The following is an 8,120-nucleotide window of genomic DNA, read 5'->3' on the forward strand; positions in this document are numbered from 1 at the left end:
AGGGGGCTGTCAAGAATTGTATAACCCGCCTTGGAGCTTTTATAATATGTTTGAGATATTAGGGGGTTTGGTGCACATTGTAAAGTGGAGGGGCAAAGTGGAAGCGAAGTGAAGTAATCTCCGTGGGAAAGCGAGCAGGAAAGTAACTATTTGTTTATGTTAGTGTGCACAATAGAAAATGTGGTGTAAAGTGTATATAGATTATTTATTAAATAAAATATTTTGATATATCTCACTTTTAGAAAATTAAATTAATATTAGTTAATAAATAAAATATATTAAATATAATAATTAAATAAATATTTACTTTTATATTATTAAAATTGTAATTAAAGTTTAATTTTGTAATATCTAAATATAAAATAATTATACAAATATAGTACTACATAGCGTACTACACAAACATTATAATAATAAAAATAAAAATAATACAAATATAACTCAATCACCTTTTTAATATAAAAATTACATCTGTACATACAAAAATACAATACAAAAAATATTTAGTGGCATTAAAACATAATAGTCAATAATTTTGCGACATCTGAATTACTAAAACATCTCGATAATATGATGCTCTTGCAAATTATGCTACGGAGTCCCTTTAAGTACCTCTTTGAGTGTTCACATCATCTTCAACATCATCTCTACTATCATTGTCTTCATTTTTCACTTTCATTGTTATCTTCACAATGTTCTCCACCAGAATCATCACTTGAATCATTTTCTTCATCTTCAAATAAATCCATGTAATCTTACATGCGTATATAATTATATAATATACAACAAGCAATCACAATTTTTACCTGGACATCAAAATCAAAAGGAGGAACATCTTTTAATATCTTGAAACGAGTTTTAAAGCCCCAAATGTACGTTCAATAGTGTTCTGTAAAGATGAGTGTCTTCGGTTAAATAATTATCTTTCATCCGTAGGAGTATTATTTCCAAATTCTTGCAAGTGATAACGAGTACCTTAATAGGGAGCCAATATACGTGAATCGACTGTTGATCTCTCTCATCCAGCAAGTATATATGTGAATTGCATGTCAAATGTACATGTTGTCATTATGTTTTGTGAGAGGAAACCCATCCTGTTCCAGAATTTTGTTTGTTGATCAAATGGGATATGTGCTTTAATATGAGTACCATCGATGGCACCAATACAATCCTAATAAAAAAATCATTAATACAAATATATATTTTTATAGTAACTAAAAATTATTCATCAAACGACTCTATATTTACCTTAAATATATGGATAATAGATATCATTGTTCAAGATCTTTGAATGAGTACGTCTTGAAGGTTGCTTGATGTAATCAGATTGTAGTTTGATAATAGCATTTAACACCTTGTTAAAATACTTACTAATTGTCCAATTTGATCTTTCAAGCATCTATTGAGGTGACACTGTAAGCTTGTTGTTGACCAACAATGATACAAAAATGTGCAAGTTGTTCTCCCACAGATATTGTCCTTATATCAAATAAAAGTCCTCTACTTTTCAAGATTTCAACCAACTTGAGAAAAATAGTTTGATTCATCATATACACTTTTCGAAATTTAATAGGCGATTTTTCTAATGCTTTCTTTAAATATCATGGACCACCCATATGATAAGAATGTTGTACTTGCCTATTACAATCATTTAAGTATGAATTGACAAAGACAAGTACAACTGTGTAAGCTGCAATATAAATACATATTTTCTCCCTATCTAGTAGATTATCCATGGGTACCTGCAATACTAGACATTCAATAATAAAAACATGGTTCAAACACATTCAATTATTTATGTCTGAACATGTTAACACAACCTGCACCATTAAAGAATTCTCAATATTTACGTATTGAACACAAACAATAATACACATTCACTGTTTACCATAAATACTCAATAATCAACATCATTCATACAAAATCAAATGTGTCTCATAAATATAGGTTAAAACTATCAACATATGTGTAAGTGTTATGGACCCCATAGCAGGGTTTAGTTAATGCATTTTTCAGTTTATGTATTAGAAGGGTTTTTATGTAATTTCCTTGAGACTTGTGGCCTTCGATTTAGGCCTCTGTGTGTATGCATTCCCTAATCCTTTTATAGGGAGATCAGGTTGAGTAAGAGAGCAAGCATTAATCCAATTAGTTTTTAGCAAGGTCGGATTCTCCCTCTTTGAGGTCCAGGGTTGAGCTCCCTTCGAAGGCTCAAAACCACCCAACAATTATTCACCTTCATCTTCTTCCTCCCTGTGATAGATCCCGGGCATAACAACTGGTATCAGAGCAAGAACACAATGAGCCACGAAGAATGGATGGAGTTGCGCAGAGAAGTATCCCCAGAAGAATGGAGGTCGATGTCCTTAGAAATGGCAAGAGTGACAGTGAGGACACCTCTCTTCAATGGAGGGGAAAGAATGTGGGAATGGCGTGCCGCTTACATAAAAAAAATTTGGGCAAGGAAGCAACTGGCTCTGTCTCTCCAACAAATTTGTTCTGGCTCTGTCTTGGATGGGCGGGTGACGCAAAAAATCAGCAAGCATTCTGTATCTCCAGTGGCGGCGACATACGAAGTTGGGAATTCAGAAATTCCAAAAAAGGAATGGTATTCAGCACACCCTTCTTCGAAAAATTTTGCTTTGCATTCAAGTTCGAAAAACCTTTTCTCATGGGATGTAATACAAATCCAAACAGGAGAAATTCCGAAATCGTTGGCACTAGATGATTTGGGTGCGACCTCAAATCCGAACGGATACCGAGGCCTTGCTTTAGAAAAATCCAAGATTTTCACGCAAGGAATTCCAAGGCCGAACCGCGGTGACTAAGATTTGGACCATGCTTCACAAAAAATCAAGATTTATGTACATGGAAATCTGAAGTCGAACGACAACGACGATTTGAGGAAATCGGAGGGGTATGCTGAGCAGGGAACTCTAGCGACAGACCAGACCAAATTGATTTCCGGCTCATGGATATCAGATGAGTAATACCTTGCACATCAGAAATCACAGTCGTTCTCAAATCCGAAATCGGCCTCCACTCTTCCGAAATCAGACGACGGGAACTCCAAATTTGGGACATCAGAAGGGTATTCTGAGCCCTCTGTCTTTGAAAATCCCCAAGGGATGAAGCCCCAATGGGCTGCCCTTCGCCACTGAACATGGAGGAGGTTCCGCCGGCGCCATCGGAACCAAGTCCGGTGGGATGTGACTCCCGACCACCACCTCCCACTCGCAATCCACTTCTCGGCAGACCAGAGAGAACCCAAGTTCCAAATTAGGGGAGGGGTAAGTATCGGCAACCTCAAATTTGCGTGGAAAATTTTGGAAAGTTATAAAATTTTGTGAAGTTATTTGATAAAGCGTCTCGGAATTTTTTTTTTGAGCGGCTTTGTATTTTTGTGGAGGAGCACCATATTTGTGCAAATGTGAGTTGTCCAATTGACGTTGTGGGGTTTAATTTTCTGGATCTCGTGTATGCTGTTCAACCACGAATTTTTTTTTTGGAGGTTGTTGTCTTTCTATACTGCTGAGACCAGTAGCCTTGCACCTCTTTCAATTTCTGCTGCATGCAGGGATGCAAGACCTTTTTCATATTCTTTGTTGAAGGGAGATAGAATTCTTTTGGGTAGTTAATTTAACAACGGGGTGCTGACATTTTGTTTGTGGAGGAACTATATCCATTTTGCTGGGACGAATTATTTAGTTGTGGATGAACACTGCATTAGTGTGGTTGTTTCTGGTCATTGTTCCAACAATAATAGTACCTTTAAAACAGTTATGTTCATTTTTTTGGATGAATTGTATGATGATCGTCCACTGTTAGTCAAAATTATTCAACCAGTGCCTGTTGGTGATGAACTTTATGTTGGGTATCCAGAGTAGGGTTGAGATAATTTTGTGGATGAATTGTTTTTCTATTGATGGGACCAACAGTAGTGAGTTTGTTCTGGATCTACTTGACAATGTTGGGCTTAATTCTTGGCTGCATCAAATGCCTGGTATGTTGCTTAGAACAGACAATGAGCTGTTCAAGAGCGAAATGCAAAACTTCACCACTTTGATAGTGGACATAACGAAGCAAGAACAGTTGTTCACTTCACAAGGAGGTCCCATCATTCTCGCTCAGATTGAGAACGACTACAGAAATATTCAGAAATACTACAGACAAGTTGGGACGAAGTATCTTCAGTGGTGTGCATCCATGGTTGATTCATTCGATATAGTCATCCCATGGATTATGTGCCAGCAGGCAGATTCTCCTGTTCCAATGATCAACACTTGCAATGGATGGTATTGTGACAACTTCACTCCGACCAATCCCAACACTCTGAAGATGAGTACTGAGAATTGGACTGGCTGGTTCAAGGCTTGGGGAGAGAATGACCCACACATGAGGGCGACAGATGTAGCCCTCGCTGTGGCAAGGTTCTTCTAGACTGGTGGAGTCTTCCAAAACTATTACATGTACCATGGTGGCACAAACTTTGGGCGAACAACAGGAGGTCCATATATCTCCACATCCTATGACTATGATGCACCCCTTGATGAATACGGTCACTTGAATCAGCCTAAATGGGGTCACATGAAGCAACTTCATGCAATCCTCACGTCCAGGGAGAGAGTTCTCACTCACGTTGATAATGTAACCACTGACAGGGGCAATGGAGTTGTTGTCACTGTGTCCACGGAAGAAGGTTCTTGTGCGCCTTTCTTGTGCAATGTGAACACCACAACTGATGCCACCATCACTTTCCATGGAAACCAATACTTGGTACCTGCATGGTCTGTTTGCATTTTGCCCGATTGCTTTGCAAAAGTATACAACACAACAAAGGTAAGCACTCAGACTTCAGTGAAGGTCAAGCAGCCTAACATGGCTGCGGATCAGCCTGAGCAATTGAGGTGGGTGTGGAGACCTGAACGTCTTGCTGAGGTTCTTAAAGGCTGGGCTGACCGCATCTCGTCTTATTGACCAAATCACAGTCACCGGAGATGTCAGTGACTACTTGTGGTACATGACTCCTGTGCGGATTGAAAAGAGCAATCCAATCTTCAACAACGAAGTGACACTAAGGGTGACCTCCAGTGGACATGTCTTGCATGCATTCTTCAATGGAAATTTTTTTGGCTCCCAGTATGGACCTGCGTATGGAAAATATGATTTTGTTTTCGAGGCCCCAAATGTTATTGCTAGAAATGGCATGTCGGGGGGGTGAGCTTGGAAGAATTCCTGCACGGGCAAGGAAGGAGAAAAGTCTGCAGGGTTCTTTTGCAAATGTTGATGCAACTCCCATGGAAGTTTCTCCAGCAATATCTGCAAAGAAGAGTAAGAGGGAAGCAAAGGCAGCACTTGAGAAACAGGTTACTGCCAAAACGCAGAAATGAGGTGCAGAAGGGTAGCAAGAAAGGCAAACCTATTTTTGAAGTTGTGCCTAAAAAGAAGCAAGAGACAAGCAACTTAGAGGATAGTTCGTCTGAATCCAAAGAAGAGGAGGTGAGGGGGGGTGAGGGGCTCTTTCACTCTAGTCTAGGACTTAGGGAGGGCCGCGTTGCTGTTGGGCGAGATGTAGTGACATTCGGCATGCTTTTCTACAGTTAAAAAAATTATTTTTCTCCTCTGCTTGGTTGCTCTACTTTTGTAGTTCGGTGGGCTGACGCTGATACTATGGTTGACGCTTGTGCATGGATGGAGATGGCAGCACGAGCAAACAGACCTACCTTCGAGCTTGAGGGCAAACTCGTTCTCCAGGAGGGGAGTGATGTTATGGACCCCATAGCAGGGTTTAATTAATGCATTTTCCAGTTTATGTATTAGAAGGTTTTTTATGTAATTTCCTTAAGACTTGTGGCCTTCGGTTTAGGCCTCTGTGTGTATGCATTCCCTAATCCTTTTATAGGGAGGTCAGGTTGAGTAAGAGAGCAAGCATTAATCCAATTAGTAGTTAGCAAGGTCGGATTCTCCCTTTCGAGGTCCAAGGTCGGATTCTCCCTCTCTGAGGTCCAAGGTTGGATTCTCCCTCTCTGAGGTCCAGGGTTGAGCTCCCTTCGAAGGCTCAAAACCTCCCAATGATTCTTCACCTTCATCTTCTTCCTCCTTGTGTTAGATCCCAGGCATAACAGTAAGTCTATTACATTGCATTGAATTTAGCCATCAACCAGTCATACTGATCTTCTTGTTTCATCTTGACAAACATATTCTTCTTATCTTTGGTGTCGAATAACTCTGGGGCACAAACTTTGACTTCCCTGGGCAAGTTAGGTAATGCCTCGATAGCTTCAAACCATGGAAGTTTTACAAGACGAAAGATTTGCAAAAAGGTTGATGACATATTGTTAATAGCCTCAACGACTTTGTTAGTATTTTCTAGTATTTTCAACTAATAGTTCGGATCTCTTCCTACGCCGAGTATTAGAAGTTCTATCCCCATCATTTCTTGATGCTTTGCTTTTCAGAGGAGCCTCACTTGGAGACTCTATATTGTTGGGTGCTAGGATCTCCCTAATTGCATCACCTTCGTCAATGTCCTCAATCATTAACCCTTCTACAGTATTTGAAATGTTATATTCTAACTCATTGTTTGTGTGACTCGTTGTCCCCGCGGCAATAAAATTTCCAACCACAATAGCTAATTTTTCATATAGTGGATAACCTTTCGGCCTATACTTATCAGCTTCTCTATGCGCCTACATGAAAAGTTATCATTTAAATTACTAAAATTCCTGATTAATAAAGCAAGAAACATAACATTCTATGTTACATTTAAAAACCTTTATGTGCCACACTATCTTACTTGCAGTGACTTTCTAGGTTGTTGGATCCCACCCAAAGCCGCTAGTGTTGAGGCATGTACTCACAATCAGATAGATTTCTTTCCAAGTCCTCATGCGGTTTTTCAATTGTTCTACTGTCTTTTGGTTTGTTGTGTCCAAATTGAACATACAAACACAATCATTGAAAACTTCATGTTTCCAAACTCCATTGGGTAATTTGTTACCCAAATTGACTTGCTCAATGAGCAAATCAAGCATTTTACTGTCTTCATCGCACGTCCATGTGTCGTATGATCTCTTTGTAGTGTCATCCATATTGTCTTTACCTTTCCTCCTTCCATCCATCTAAAACTCATAACAAGTAGACAACGAATAAAAAATAAGTTGTTCTTAAAAAAAAATAAAGAAGAGGGGAGAAGAAAAACAATGAAGAGCGAATACCCCTCCCCCCCCCCCCCCCCCCCCCCCCCTTCCCCTTACTTGACCAGATACACAATTTCATCAATAAAATTAGAAAGATTTTTGAAGTCTTGTGAGATAGAAATCGGTATATCTCTAAAGATATTTCATGTTTCTTAAAGACAAAATAAAGCTAAAGTCAGGCCAAGGTGGACTTAACAAGGTTCAGTCATGTTCCATGTTAGTGCTGTCTTATAAAAATATGAATGCTATAGACTCTGAAATTTCCTCATCAAGCTGTAATATCTTCCATTTCTGTTAAGTTTCAGATGCAAAAAACTTTTCATTGATCCTCAAATGTTTTTGTCATTTTTGTATGTTATGTAAAAAGAGATTTTGTGGATGCAAGTAGCATTCTCAGAGTATGGAAAGCGGAGACTGTTTTGATTGTCACAAAGTGGAGACTTCTTTCTTTGTTCCTATCTTTATGTGAAGAAGTAAAAAGAAAAAAAATTATTTATATCTCTTGCTTATCTCTTCAGATTATGTCATGTAAGAAGTCATTAATGCTGGTTTTGTTGAACCAAATCCAATCCAAGCTCAGGGGTGGCCAATGGTGTTAAAGGGTCGTGATCTCATTGGCATTGCAGAAACAGGGTCAGGGAAGACACTTGCTTATCTGTTGCTAGCAATTGTCCATGTCAATGCTCAACCTATTTTAAGTACGTTAATCTCAATTTTAGAATCACATCACACAATAAGAAAACCCCAATAAGAACATTCTGATCCTAAAATTTAACAGTTAAACAAAAGCCCATAGAAACCCCAAATAGACGAGTCCAGTAGATCAGAATCACAACCAAGTAACAAATCAAAATCAACAAGAACAAGATCTAAAATGATAAGGACCACAACAGAAAATAAAAAAATGGAATTCAATACATG

The 8,120-nt window shown here is 38.7% G+C and overlaps 1 pseudogene; it reads left to right on the plus strand.

The window, feature by feature from the left end:
- Nucleotides 1–3,906: 3,906 nt before the first annotated feature.
- LOC137943662 (beta-galactosidase 15-like) lies at nt 3,907–5,221 on the plus strand (annotated as a pseudogene).
- The last annotated feature ends 2,899 nt before the right edge of the window (nt 5,222–8,120 follow it).

The sequence above is a fragment of the Aristolochia californica genome, unplaced genomic scaffold (assembly GCF_029961685.1).
Source record: "Aristolochia californica isolate CCGP_79_NKW_82.1479 unplaced genomic scaffold, dmAriCali1.0.hap1 SCAF_11, whole genome shotgun sequence".
NCBI classification, from domain to species: Eukaryota; Viridiplantae; Streptophyta; class Magnoliopsida; order Piperales; family Aristolochiaceae; genus Aristolochia; species Aristolochia californica.